Source organism: Scylla paramamosain, chromosome 3, assembly GCF_035594125.1.
Source record: "Scylla paramamosain isolate STU-SP2022 chromosome 3, ASM3559412v1, whole genome shotgun sequence".
In the NCBI taxonomy this organism is placed as follows: Eukaryota; Metazoa; Arthropoda; class Malacostraca; order Decapoda; family Portunidae; genus Scylla; species Scylla paramamosain.
In genome coordinates this window covers 37,103,022-37,118,021 of record NC_087153.1, presented here as the reverse complement: position 1 = coordinate 37,118,021, position 15,000 = coordinate 37,103,022, and the positions used below count along the sequence as shown (strand labels likewise).

Below are 15,000 nucleotides of genomic sequence, written 5' to 3'. Positions count from 1 at the left end.
GGCGAGTCGCAATTTTGTAATTACTGCCGCTTCTTGTTGTCCTTGGCGTGTTTTGTCGCTTCATCTGGGATTTGGTAGTGACGAGTTCCGGGTTCCTTTGATGTTCATGCTTGTGTGTTTGGTGAGTGTTGCTGTGTTGAGTGACTCCTTAGAGGTTTTCCACACTACGCTGCCAACCAACTTCAACCAACCTCAAACCAACCTCAACCAATCTCAAAGAACCTCAACCAGCAGCAAGCCAACCTCAGGGAACCTCAACCAGCAGCAAGCCAACTTCAGGAAACCTTAATAAACTTCAAAGACCTCAGCCAGCCTCAAAAGAACCTCAACCAACCTCAAAAAACCTTAACCAGCCTCAAGCACTGCCTTCCTCTGCGCTGCTTGGGTCTGCTCCTCGTCCTTGCTGTTCCCCGTGCATCCCTTGTGGCGCCGTGCAAGTGGTGCCGCTCCATCTTGTCAGGGAAATCATCCAAGGCAGACTTTGCAGCGCAGTGGCGGGAAGCAAGCGAAGCGGGCCCGGCAAAGTGGTCTGCGTCATGGCGACTCGGCGAGCAAAAATGTCCCGATAATTCTGTTTCGCGTCAACTGGTTCGGTGGACAGTTGCGGCGACGAGGCGTGCTGGGCTGGGCTGGGCCGGGAGTGGGTTAGAAGTGCCGTTGGAAAAAAGGTACTCCGGTCATAATGCCGCATCGTGTATGTATTATTTTTTTTTTTATTGCGCATTTTTTACCTGTTTTTTTTTTTTTTTTTGTTTCGTGGTTTTGTAGGTTCTCAAAAAGTTAGTGATTGAGTTTGTGCAATAATTTTCTGTTGCTAAATTGGCCAATCCGGCAAAGGGAAAGTTAATGACGCTTTTGCTGTTGTTGTTGTTGCTGTTGTTGTTGTTGTTATTGGTGGTGGTGGGTGGTGGTGGTGGTGGTGATTTCGAATTTTTGCAGTTGTTGGTGTCTTAAGAAACTTCCACGTATTTAATAATAATAATAATAATAATAATAATAATAATAATAATAATAATAATAATAATTGTAATAAAAATAATAATGTATAATAAAACGTATATAATAATAAATAGTAGTAAATAATAATAATAATAATAATGATAATAATAATGATAATAATAATAATAATAATAATAATAATAATAATAATAATTATAATAAAAAACATGTTTATGACGCCGTATACAGTTGTGTGAATTCAAAATTACAAAAGACCTCACTTGCAGCATAACCAAGACTTCATTTATAACCCGCACATCCTCGCCTGGTGCTTTATTCCATCACTACGGCTGCAGCTCCGGGCCCCTGAAGAGCAATACCTTGTACCCAGCGCTGCGCCTGCTGCTGGTGGGCGGCGAGGACACTCCCACCTTCCTCCTAACCCCCACCCTTACCTCCATCCTGACCCCCACCCTGACCCCACCCTGACCCCCCACCCGCCCCCATGCTGAGTCAAGGGAGAGGAAGGGAAAGGAATTTATCTTCATTACGAGGAACTTGGGATGCTAGTGGCAAGCAGGGAGGTCACTCACGCTGACCTTGACCGCTCCACGCCCCTCCACCTCCCTTCACCTCTCTCGCTCCACTCCCACCACCTTTTCCTCCGCCTGCACTTTCTCCACTTTTCCTCCTCCTCCCCCAACACACCTGCCGTTCCCTTCCATCCTCCTCCTCCCTCGTCCACCTGCTGAAAACACACTCCATTGCACTTAAGGAATGGAGAGAAACAGTTAACTAGATAAATAAAGAGGGGTTGGGACGTACACACACACACACACACACACACACACACACACACACACACACACACACACACACACACACACACACACACACACACACACATACAATGCATTTTTGCCCGTACGCTATGCCGTACTGTGTGTGTGTGTGTGTGTGTGTGTGTGTGGTGTGTGTGTGTGTGTGTGTGTGTGTGTGTGAGTGACTTTCTGTAAATGAATATATGAATGGAAGTAGGAAATCACAAATCAGTGAAAGAAAATGAGAGCATGACATTGAAAATATGAGAAAATGAGAGAGTTTCAAAGGGTGAGAGAGAGAGAGAGAGAGAGAGAGAGAGAGAGAGAGAGAGAGAGAGAGAGAGAGAGAGAGAGAGAGAGAGAGAGAGAGAGAGAGAGAGAGAGAAATACGAGTACACAGTCATAACATAATAAGGCGTTTGGGAAGGAAAGTGAGGAAGAATGAGAAACAAAAAAAAAAGAAAACACTGACGAATTAAAGGAGGAGAAAGAGGAAGAGGAGGAAGAAGAGGAGGAGGAAGATGAGGAGGAGGAGGAGGAGGAGGAGGAGGAGGAGGAGGAGGAGACATGTTTACATCCCCGACACATTCTTACCGCGAAGAGTGACGCAGGCATAACATTATCATGACACGAACAGCACATTACCGTCTGACCTCCTCCTCCTCCTCCTCCTCCTCTTGTGACATAATATATTCCTGCGTTACGTTTTTTTTAAGGTAAACTGCGATGTTGCACAAAGTTTGGTATCTTTTTGTTGACATTAGGGAACAAAAAGGTGTTGATTACTTTCATATTGAGGAGAAGCGGAAATAATTAACAGGAAGTGAAAAGAAGAGAAAATTGGTATGGAGGAGGAGGAGGAGGAAAGAGGAGGAGGAGGAGGAGGAGGAGGAGGTGGTGTATGTTTTAATTTATTAGTGCATCTTGAAAGGAAAGGTTAGAGAGAGAGAGAGAGAGAGAGAGAGAGAGAGAGAGAGAGAGAGAGAGAGAGAGAGAGAGAGAGAGAGAGAGAGAGAGAGAGAGAGAGAGAGAGAGAGAGAATACAGGTTACAAGACCATGTTTTAAAACGTATTACACTTCATAGGAATGTGCCCCGTCACCACCACCACCACCATCACCACCACCACCACCACCACCATCACCACCACCATCACCACCACCACCATTATATATGACTCTACTCCTTCAGTGCTCAGGAAGCGGTGAAGCCAGACATCACACCTGGCTCACTATGTCTTAGCGGCGTCGGATCTACAGCGTAACATTCTGAACCTCCACCTAGGCGTTGCTCCCTGAGATGAGAAGTAGATGGTCTTGTAAATAGATTTGTTACGTGTATAGACAGCACAATATTGTCTCGTAGCTGTAGAGAGAGAGAGAGAGAGAGAGAGAGAGAGAGAGAGAGAGAGAGAGAGAGAGAGAGAGAGAGAGAGAGAGAGAGAGAGAGAGAGAGAGATAAAAACATCCTCCGCTTTGTAACGATGTCAATGCGAGAGATTGGAGGAAGATACGAGAGAAGGAGTGGGTATATATTATTCTCATGTTCACCTGTTATGGATACCTAGTGTTCATTGTCCACTCACTAGACACACACACACACACATATCAGTAAGGAGGGGATTGCAGTAGGAATAAGGGATATAATGAGTATATATTCTTCTCGTGTTTGCAATCAGTTATTATGGATAAGCGGTGTTCATTTCCACTCGCCAGTCAGAAAAAAATGTTTATATGAGTGATTTCTTTCCGGCTTGTACAGCTCCAGGATTTTGAAGAAAGGTTAAGCCCTGACTGCTGCTGTGTGGCTGCTGGTCAACAGGTGAGATAGGCAGATAGATTGGACAGGTAGTTAAGTAGATAGGTAGATGGACAGGTAGAGAGAGAGAGAGAGAGAGAGAGAGAGAGAGAGAGAGAGAGAGAGAGAGAGAGAGAGAGAGAGAGAGAGAGAGAGAGAGAGAGAGAGAGAGAGAGAGAGAGAGAGAGAGAGAGAGAGAGAATAAAACGTGATTAATGGAATCCTGTTACTCTGAAATGTTTGTCTGATGGGAACTAAAAGTGTGTGGAACTTTTAAATTCATGTAGCGAGGAGGAGGAGGAGGAGGAGGAGGAGAAGGAGAAAGAGGAGGGAGAGACACATTACCAAGGCGATGAACTAAAGTGCTGTAGGAAGTAAGGAATTTCTTCAGGAGGAGGAGGAGGAGGAAGAGCAAGAACAAGAACAAGAGTAATAGTAGTGGAAGTAGCACTATAAAGAGTAATAGGATCAGGATAAGACGACGATGATGAAAGAAGATGAAGAGGAGGAGGAGGATAAGGAAAAGAATACAAGATAAAAACAAAGACTGAAAAAAAAATCTTGTCTTCTTTATTAACGAAATAAATGAAATGAAACGCTTGTGAAGAGTGATCGCCAATGCGTGTCTTGTCATGTTACCGCGATGCCAGTAAGGTAAGACCGCTTCTCTGCCACACCCCCTCACGCACTGTCACTCCCCCGCCTATAGGGTACTGCAGGGGCGCCTTGTCTCACGCTGGGCTGCTGATGGGCTGAAGAAAACAAGATGTAGAGTAACTTTGATTGAAGCGAGTTTTGTGGAAGGAAGTAGTTTTGTTTTCCAGTAACGTGTTCAGAGAGAGAGAGAGAGAGAGAGAGAGAGAGAGAGAGAGAGAGAGAGAGAGAGAGGAATCGATGCCAACTATTGTTTTGGATGTTGTGTTTTGATTGGCGTATTAGAATGAAAATGGATTGATGGAGGAGGGGGAAGAGAAGGAGGAAAGAGGAGGAAGGAGGAGGAGGAGGAGTAGGAGGAGGAAGGAGAAGAAGGAGGAGGAGGAGGAAAGCAAAGGAAAACAAAGAAAGAACACACCGAAATACACTTGCTTGTGGTAACGACGAAATAGCCATGTTGTTCCCGTTAGAAGCTGTTAGTGGCGACTACGCTCTTTAACATACAGAGAGAGAAGTAGGATAGTACAGGTGAAGGCTTGTCCCTACCCACCGCTCCCTCCATTTACGGCTGGCAAGAAAAAAAGGGATATGAAGCAATAGAGAAAGGAAGAAGACATTTAATAGAAAATAGACAAGAACTATCACTAATACAAAGGAATACAAAGGAATACAAAGGAAAGCCAAACAGCAACAAACCTTTTGGTCCTTGCAAGGCTGTTTGGTAACTACTTCTAACTAGCTACAGTGAAGAGAGACAGGACAGCATAGCAGAAGGCTCCTCCCCACCCACCACTCCCTCCAGCTTGCGCTGGCATGGAAATAGTTGGGAAAAGTACCATGCAGTATGGAAAAACTGACATGGAAATTTTCATAGGAAAGGATGAAAGGAAGTTCTACTATTCACCCTACGGTGAACTCTATACGCCTATCTGAAAGTTAATACAAGTTATATTAAAACTGTTGAATAAGAGTTTAAATAGTGAATTTAGTAATTATTCGGACAAGAAGAGAGCTTGTTGGGGATTTGCTTTTAAATATTTGTCTATTTTATTTTTGAATGATTCAATAGTATTGCTGTTTACAATTTCGGCAGGAAGTTTATTCCATATATTTACTATACGATTAAAGAAGAAATGTTTTGCCTCGTGGGATTTAAAACGTTTGGGTATAATCTTGAATCCATTATTTCTTGTTAGGTTAGAATGATCAATGGTAAAATAATTATGTGCATCAATGTTACTATATCCTTTGAAAATTTTGAACACTTCAATTAGGTCTCCTCTTATCCTGCGCTTTGTTAAACTAAATAGGTTTAGTTCTTCCAGTCGTTCCTCATACGGCTTATTGCGCAATCTTGGAATCATCTTTGTGACTCTGCGCTGTATCTTTTCTAGTTTTTCAATGTCTTTTTTGTAGTATGGTGACCAGAACTGTACACAGTATTCTAGATGAGGGCGCACCAGTGAGTTATATAAGGCAAGTATAACCTTTTCTGATTTAAATTCAAAGGTTCTTCCAATGAACCCTACTAATTTATTTGCCGTCTTTACTGTTTCTGTGCAGTGTTGACTCGGCTTTAGGTCGTTTGACACAACGACACCAAGATCTTTTTCTTTATCAGCACTTGACAGTGGCATGTTATTCATTACATATCTCGCCTGAACATTGTTGCTTCCGATATGTAGAATTTTACACTTTTCTATATTGAATCTCATCTGCCATTTTTCTGCCCAGCTTGTTAGTTTATTGAGGTCACACTGCAGTTCCTGCCATTGTGACACAGACGTAACTCTACTTGTTATTTTGGTGTCGTCTGCAAATTTACTTATTTTGCAGTTTATCCCTTCATCAATATCATTTATGTACATTATGAAGAGTACTGGTCCTAATACAGAGCCTTGAGGAACGCCGCTATTTACCTTATGCCACTCTGACTCTTTTCCATTTATTACAACACGCTGTTTTCTGTCAGAGAGCCAGTCTCTCAGCCATTTCATTTCATGAAGGAGGAGGAGGAGGAGGAGGAGAAGGTTGCTGTTAAAGTGAGAAGCTTAAACGAAGAGGAAGAGGAGGAAGGGAGGAAGATACTTTACGAAAGAATGCTGATGATGATGATGATGATGATGATGATGATGATAAGATTAAATATAAATAACAATAATAATAATAATAATAAGATTAATAATAATAATAATAATAATAATAATAATAATAGAAGAATAAAATTAAGTATAAGAAGAATGATGGTATAAGGAAACAGTGGAAAAATTAATTTGAAAGAAGAGAGGGAGAGAGGAAGATCAGAATGCTAGAACAGTAAGGAATAAGAAATAAATATGTTAAAACGCCAGGAGAGAACGCCAGGAGAGAGAGAGAGAGAGAGAGAGAGAGAGAGAGAGAGAGAGAGAGAGAGAGAGAGAGAGAGAGAGAGAGAGCGCTCTGTGTTAAGTCTAATCTTGCCCTTTGATGTTTCGAAAATGTGAATATATTTTCTAAGAATTCGCGTGTGTTTGTGTGCGTGTAGGCGGGCAGACACGGATAAACAGACAGACAAACAGACAGACAGACAGAAAAGAAAAAAGAAAACACAGACAAATACCATAACACCAACACATAAGCTAAATAAAGAAACAAGCAACAACAACATTCCAATCACCTTAAAAGCACTACTATATTCCCACCACCTTCTATTGCTAGCGTGCAGGAACACACACACACACACACTCCCCCACCGCCCCCAGCCTCGCGTCTCACCTAGGATGTTATTGCTGCCAGTGTGCCTTGTTGGACATCTCGAGTGTGGAGGTGCAAGGCTGGTGGAGAAAAAAAGACTGAAATGTATTGAGATGTAACCTTCGCGCGCCGCTCTCCTGTTCCTTCCTTTCTCGTGCGGAGGGAGGGAGGAAGGGTGAGGCAGGTAACGAGGATAGATGAGAAAGGAGAGGAGGAGGAAATGGGGAGGAAGAAGTAGTGATAAAATGAGGTTTGGGTTTGATTCGTAGTATAAAAGGGAGGGAGAAGGAGAGGGAGATAGGGAAAGGGAGAAGAGAGAGTTTTGCGAGAGACTTGCGGGAAGCTGACTGATGGCTGAATGCAACGAAACCGAAAAGAAAACGGAAAAGAAAAGTGAAAAGAAAACGAAGGAAAGGAGAGGAGAGGAAGGCAGGAGGCAGGGACAGCAGCATGACAGCGTGAAAGGGGAACCAGAGGAGAGGGCACGGATGAAAGAGTGAAGCGGAGGCCACCACCTGAAGCTGATGGCCGACCCCGGGAAGGTATCAGGCAGGTGGAAAAATGTGCCGAGCTAAAAGTGTGAAGCAAAGTGAGGCGAAGTGACTGCACAAGTGTTAGGCGTTGGGCAATAAATATAGAACAAGGTGATGGGAGCTGAGGTCTGGCAGGGAGCTTGACAAAGTTTAGTAGGGTGTGTTTCATCTACACAGGGGAAGATCATTGGTAGAGTGTCGACTAGGGACTTTGACAGGGTGTGGAAGGGTGTTTATGCTACGTAGACTTGGCAGGGTGCAATGAAGTACAGATGGCTCCCTACGTAATGAAGCAGCCTTCCTAACCTTATTTTTAGCTAAAGCGACATGTCAGCTCAAGGGATTTTAATAGGTATATATCATTGGGCACAAGTCGTGACGTGTAAATTAAGCCACACCTTTCTCAACACCTCTCCATGTCCGCCTCTCCATCCCCACTCCCTCCTTGTTTCTACATTTCTCATATACCCCCAATTAACCTCCATCTAAGAGAACGAGAAAGAGAGAGAACCCTCTCCTCATCCGTTCCTTCTCCCCTCTTCCTTCTTCTCTATTCCTCATTTTCTCCTCTTCCTCCTCCACCTTCCCCCTCCATTCCTCATTTTTTCTCCTCCTCCTACTACAAGAGTCTATACATCTTATTTTGGAGAAATATTGACGAACAGACGCGGGCAGGGAGGAGAAAAGGTGTCGGTCTGTGTTCTGATGTTTTCACGGTGAGCGCCTTGAACGGGGTTGCAACATGCACTTTAAGCCTTATATGTGGTATTTTTTGGGATATTTGTCTATTTTCGTGGTTAATTCTGGCTTTCCTTCACGTCTGAGTCTAGAGATTTAACTAGATATTGATGCAGAGGTAGGGAGGAAGCCAGGAAAAATGTTCGTCTCGGCCCTTATTTTTACGTATGGCAATTCATTTGGAAACTCGCGAGAAGAAAGACGCCAAGACTGGACTACACTATATATTCTGACCTGCCATATACTTCAACTAACACACTGAACATTGATGGAGAGAGACTGGAATAGAGGGACGTCCTAGGTCTCGGTACCATGATGACGTCACTGATGACGTCACTAATTTACGTCCGGTAATCCATTTTGAAATCGACCCCTCGAAAAAACGGAGCTAGACTGGAATGCCTTATATATTCTGACTTGACAAATACTTTAATAAATATCTGGAATATAAAAACATTTCCAACCTGAATAATGATAAAGAAAAATTCAAGAAATGATCTGTAAATTTTATGAACGGGGCCACAAAAACCTTATAATATCGAGATGGAAAACACAGTCAGACTAGATTATATTACATATTCTGAATGCAAAAAATCTATACTTTCGGATGAGTAAAGAAAACACGAATTCCTCGTCGTATAAAGAAAATAATTTTTCAAATCTAACAACGGTTTTATTTCAAATTTGAAAATACGAATAGTTAGACTAGATTTTATTGGATATTATTACTTGGGGATACGTTTCTTATATTTTTTAAGTTTTAAATCAAACGTCAAAACAATCCTAGGCGTGCTAATAACGAAAATGAAAATTTATAAAATGACGAAAGTGTTATTTTAACGGGGAAACAAAAAAAACACAGCTAGAAAAGATCTTATTACATGTTATAACTTATTTTACTTTTCTATCAATAAATTAAATATTAAAACAATGCAAACTTCATTAAATAAAAAGAAATGGACATGATGATACAGAGCCGAAGTAGTTTTTTTTGCACCTCTCCCTCCGTACCCCTTGCTCCTCTCCCCTCCCCCTCACTGTCCTCCTCTTCCCTCCCCTCACTGTCCTCCTCTTCCCTCCACCTCCACCTTCTCCACCTTCACCTATACAGCAAGCCTTTAAATCACCTGGAAACACCTGCAAAAACCCTCGAAATTTCGCTATATATGCAATGGGAAATTGTTACCTTAGCCACGGCGGGACGGAGCGGGGGTCGGAGGGGCTCGGCAAGGCTGGGTAGGCAGGGGCGTCAAGGATACCGTGGTATGGTGTGGTGTGGTGTCTGGTGGTGGTGGTGGTGGTGTCGTGTGGTGTGGTATGGTATGGTGTGGTGTTAACACTACACTCCCACAAGCTTAACTGCCTGTGTGTGTGTGTGTGTGTGTGTGTTTTGCGCCAATCAGAAACAAATCACAAAGCAGTATAATTGGTGTTAACCCTTAAACTGCCACTTGGTGTGTGTGTGTGTGTGTGTGTGTGTGTGTGTGTGTGTGTGCACTTTATTGTTTAATTTATCTTGTATGTAAGTAATTTTTCTTACCCCCCTCTCTCTCTCTCTCTCGTCTCTCTCTCTCTCTCTCTCTGTGTGTGTGTGTGTGTGTGTGTGTGTGTGTGTGTGTGTGTGTGTGTGTGTGTGTGTGTTTACTTTGTTGTTTAATTTACCCTGTATGTAAGTAATTTTTCTTACCTTTCTCTCTCTCTCTCTCTCTCTCTCTCTCTCTCTCTCTCTCTCTCTGTGTGTGTGTGTGGTGTGTATCTTTGCTGGCCAATTTGCGTATACAAATCAGAAGTTCACTAACATGCTTGTTCGTAATTCTGTTTGTTTGCTTGTGGTCCTGTGAGTGTGTGTGTGTTTGTGTGTGTGTGTGTGTGTGTGTGTATGCATTACTTAAGTTGTTTCTGTGTATATGTATAAGAATGTATGTCTGCATGTACGTATGTATATATGTATGTGCGCTTAGATTAGTGTATGTACTCATACGGCTCCCTACTTCATGAAGCAGCCTTCCTTCCTTTATTTTTAGATATAGCGACATGTCAACTCAAGGGATTTTAATAAGTAAAGTCGTGACGTGGTCAATTAAGCTACATCTTTATTAACCCCACTCCATGTCCGCCCTCCCATCCTCACCTTGTTTCTACATTTCTCACACCCCCTCCCTATCATCTCCATCTAAGCCCTCCTCTCTCTCTCTCTCCTCTCTCTCTCTCTCTCTCTCTCTCTCTCTCTCTCTCTCTCTCTCTCTCTCTTCTCTCTCTCTCTCTCTCTCTCTCTCTTTCTCTCTCTCTGGTAACTGAGATTTCTTGGAAATAAACACTCAAATTCCTGATATTTACGATTACTATGTTAAAATTGTAATGGCAGGACAGCTTCTTGTATTTTTCATCTTTCCCTGGCTCTCCAGTAACTTATCTGTAAGCTCAGGGAAATGCTGCCCTCCCGCCACCACCACCCTTTCCATGCCCCAAGCTCCAAGCTACGCGTGGTGTGTGTGTGTGTGTGTGTGTGTGTGTGTGGTGTGTTATATACTGTTCTGAATGTGCAGGGAGAGAGAGAGAGAGAGAGAGAGAGAGAGAGAGAGAGAGAGAGAGAGAGAGAGAGAGAGAGAGAGAGAGAGAGAGAGAGAGAGAGAGAGAGAGAGAGAGAGAGAGAGAGAGAGAGAGAGAGAGAGAGAGAGAGAGAGAGAGAGAGAGAGAGAGAGAGAGAGAGAGAGAGAGAAGCCATAGGTAGACAGCCGCCCATAGAGGGAATGTGAACTATCTCTAATGAAATCCTTATGAATGTGAGATTGTGAACTCGAGAGAAAGGGAGAGAGAGAGAGAGAGAAAGGGGAGGAAAAGCCTTCTCATTACGTTATCTTGAAAGCCTCTCTCTCTCTCTCTCTCTCTCTCTCTCTCTCTCTCTCTCCTCTCTCCCTCTCTCTCCCTCTCTCTCTCTCTCTCTCCATCATCATCATCATAATGAGGGAAATTTGTTACATGTTGAGTTGTGAAATTGAGGCTGAGACGCGTACACACACACACACACACACACACACACACACACACACACACACACACACACACACACACACACACACACACACACACACTACGGGTTATATACCTTACATTTTCTCACACGTATATTTTTTGTCTCTTTTAATATTTTCTGATTAATTTTCTTTCTCATCTCGTCTCTGTCTTATTCTTTTGTTTTCTTGAATTTACATTTCCCCACTCTAGTTTGCTGTCCCGTCTGCTTAACTCGTGTGTTTCCATGGTCGTTGGTGGCCTGTCCTGCTCTGCCTGCCCGTCACCTGCGTTTCTCCATATTGGTGTTAACGAACTGTAGTGGTATAATCTTAAGTTTCTCCCCCAATAACGTTTCAGTCTTTCGATGCCATGCTATTTTCCGTCATGTGTGTGTTCGCAACTTCGCGCCTTGTAAGTGTTAGGAATTCTCACTCCGGAACTTCTCCACTCGCCGCCTGGTGGTGATGCAGGAGTGTTCGTAGTTCATATCGGGGCGGCAGAGTGTGGATTGGAACACGTGTCGCCTGATCCCAAACAACACACGGGCTTATAAGCGGCCCGCAGCACACGAACTAGAGCGCGGGGGTGTAGCTCAGTGGTAGAGCGTTCGCTTTGCATGTGAAAGGCCCCGGGTTCGATCCCCGGCACCTCCACCAACAGGGGATGTAGCTCAAGTGGTAGAGCGCTCGCTTAGCATGCGAGAGGCACGGGGATCGATGCCCCGCATCTCCAGTTTTGCGTGGTTCATGCCTTACATGCAGACACACATACTTGTGCATTCACACTAAGTTACATAGACATAGACATAGACATAGGGCAGCAGGGACAAAGAAAGTTTCTTCATTTTAAGTTTTGGTTAAGAAGGAGAGGAGGCAGTGGAAGGGCATCAAGGAGGTGGAGGGCAGCAGGGAGAGGTGGCTGCGTCTGGCGAGGCTTATGAAACTTTGTGGCTGCTCTTCCTTCAGTGCCTCTTAGTTCTGGCACTCACTTCCTCACTGGTCGTAATGAAGCACTGGGCGGTGCGAGGAGCGGCTGCGTGACAATGACGAGTGAGGGGCCGTGCTCATGCAGACAGCAGGCGCGTTAATAATACTGCAGTGCATGACAGCTTCTCGGCGGCCCGGCTGCAGCTTTCACCTTCACTCTGATTACCTAATTCAACCCTACCTCATATTTTGTGGAGTATGTTATATTTTGTATTAGAGCAACTAGTTCATAAAATATTCATTAAAATATTATCGCATCACATTTGTTCTCCATCCCAGCTCAATTTCCACCCAACCACACATCCACGAATCCACCCCGCTACACGCACACACACACACACACACACACACACACACACACACACACACACACACACACACTCGTAGAGAAAATACATCACAAGGCACAGACTGAGAGGTATCTGGTCTCCCTCGTCAAGACTTGTGACTCTGAGTTCTGAAATTGGTAGACTTTGTGATCGTGAAGTACACTAATCGAGGACAGAAGTGGTGGACAAGTTAGTTGACCCTTGAAGTCAGCCTGCGGGAAATGCTGAGGGGGGTGCTCGGTGCTCTGGGTGGTCAGGATATAATGGCAAAACTCCTGCTCGGGCAAGTCAAAACAAGCTCATTCGTGTTTCGTATCAGTGGTTCCTCAAAGTGTTTACGTCCTGCACTGCTGCGAAACTTGAACAAAAAAAACTACTTCTAGCATTTCAACGCTGTACACATTTTGGAATGCTGCCATTTTTTCAGACTTAGATAATTATGTACTCCAGTTTGTTTCAAAACACACATAGCACTTTAATATATTGTAATTCCCGTATTGATACATAATTTTGAACCTTACTTTCTATTTCTATTATTAATCTATTTCAAGACAACCATACTACACCTTCATACATTGTTATATTTCTTTAGATCTCGAATTGTAGGCAAGAGTAAGTAGGCAATTATTATTAACCAGCTGTGTAATCTGAAGAAAAGTGAGTCATTGAGAAGCGTGGACCAAGTGGCTGGAGCTCCCAAGACATGAGTGGCGAGGCGAGGCAGTCAAGTGGCAGCGATGTCATGCATGTCCACTGGAGCTTCACGAGACTGAATGAAGCTTCCTCAGTGAATGTGTGTGGATTTCAATTCATCGCAATCCATCCGTGTCTGCGCCGCCCCTGCTGAGTGAACTGGCCTCGTCAAGCACACAGCGGCCGTCCCGAATACTTGTGCCCATCAGAGGAACTTGCAGGAAAAATTGCATTGGTTTCTGTGGGTAGTGGCGTGGGTGCGGTCTCGACCATTAGGGCGCTGATAGTAAAAGTCCGTATATTTATTTTGGTGATAGGAAAATCGTATTGGGTTGTGATGGTAATGACATGGATGAAGTATTGACCATTAAGGCGCCAATAGTAAGGCTTCGTATATTTATTTTGGTGATGTAAATCGTGTTGCCTTGTCTGGGTAAGAGAAGAGAAGAAAGGGTCGTGTATTTAAATTGCCGATGTAATGGGGCAAGTGATTACTCCACATTGATTCTGCATCACTCACGTACCAAATAAGTCTCAATATACAGATGCCTTATAACAAATAGGATATTCCCTCCTCAGCACTTCCAAGGGCGGTGGATGGAGTCACGGGCAATTAACCTTATCAAGATTTCTTTTTAGTGTTCTCAGTGTCTCATCATTCTGCCTCCACGCTGCATCATTTACCGCCTCCCATCGCTGTCTCCATGGTTACTGCTCATCCCTACTAAGTGGATGTATGCTTCTTGCTAGCCCTCTGTCCCTCTGCACACTAATTCTATTTTCTTTTTTTATTGATATTTAGAGTCAGTCGCTATCTTTCCTCTATTATTCTATTATTTCCAGCCTTGTACTTCATTCCCCCTACAGCTGCTCCTCTGCACACGACTCTCCACTGCTTTTTTCATTCTCCTTGCCGTTCTACAGTAGATTTAATCAGTATCTTCCCTCGATTATTCTCAGTCTTATATTCGCTTCCCCTCCAGCTCTCCCACTGCACACGTATTATTTTTTTTGTTGATATTATCCTCGTCGTTTCAAAGGAGAGTTAACCAATATCTTCACTCCATTACTCTCGCTATCATCGTACTGTATCTTACCATTGTTGTTGTAATCGTAGTCCAACGATAACAGAGGCCATTAGAGCCGAGCATCCTCTTAACTGGAACGTGTGGAAGTAAAAGTATACACTGATTGTCCGTAGAGTCAGTACCAAATGCGAGGAAGCTGGAATGGAATTGTGTACAAGGAATTTCGGCGGTGTGGGATGTGTGGAGCATTGCAGCGGCGGGCAGTGTGCGGCGGCTGCTACCTTGTGTGTGGATAATGGGGCTGCGGAATGTGTGCTTCAGTTAAAGACAAATAGAAAGTGTGGTGGGCAGGCAGGCAAGCAGAGGCAGACAGCCAGAGAGGTAGAAACACAGGCAGACAGACAGACAAACAGAGAGATAGCGATATGTGGAGATGAAGTCAGACAAACAGATAGAAAACAGGTTGATGAACCGACAGATAAACAAGCAGACAGGAAGTCAAAACACACATACATACATACATACATCGAGACAGACAGACACATGAAACAAACAAAAAATATATATTGAGAGGCACACGATTCAAACAGTAATAGATGACAGATAATAGATGACCAGTTAGACACACAGACACACAAACAGACAGACAAACGAGCGGAGAAACCTTAATAATGCAAGCACAAGTACATACATTTCGCTTAAATACCTAATTAATTATCACTGTCATATTGTTGA

General features: G+C 43.6%; 1 long non-coding RNA gene and 2 other non-coding genes across 4 annotated transcripts in view; all 3 read left to right on the top strand.

Annotated features, from left to right (window-relative positions):
• Positions 1 to 15,000, top strand: part of LOC135094835 (uncharacterized) — a 162,285-nt gene that overhangs the window by 29,446 nt on the left and 117,839 nt on the right. The gene's annotated exons all lie outside the window — the stretch shown is intronic.
• On the top strand, positions 11,811 to 11,882 carry Trnaa-ugc (transfer RNA alanine (anticodon UGC)). The gene has a single exon. It is a non-coding gene; the product is annotated as a tRNA-Ala (tRNA).
• Trnaa-agc (transfer RNA alanine (anticodon AGC)) lies at positions 11,889 to 11,961 on the top strand. Its single transcript has one exon. It is a non-coding gene; the product is annotated as a tRNA-Ala (tRNA).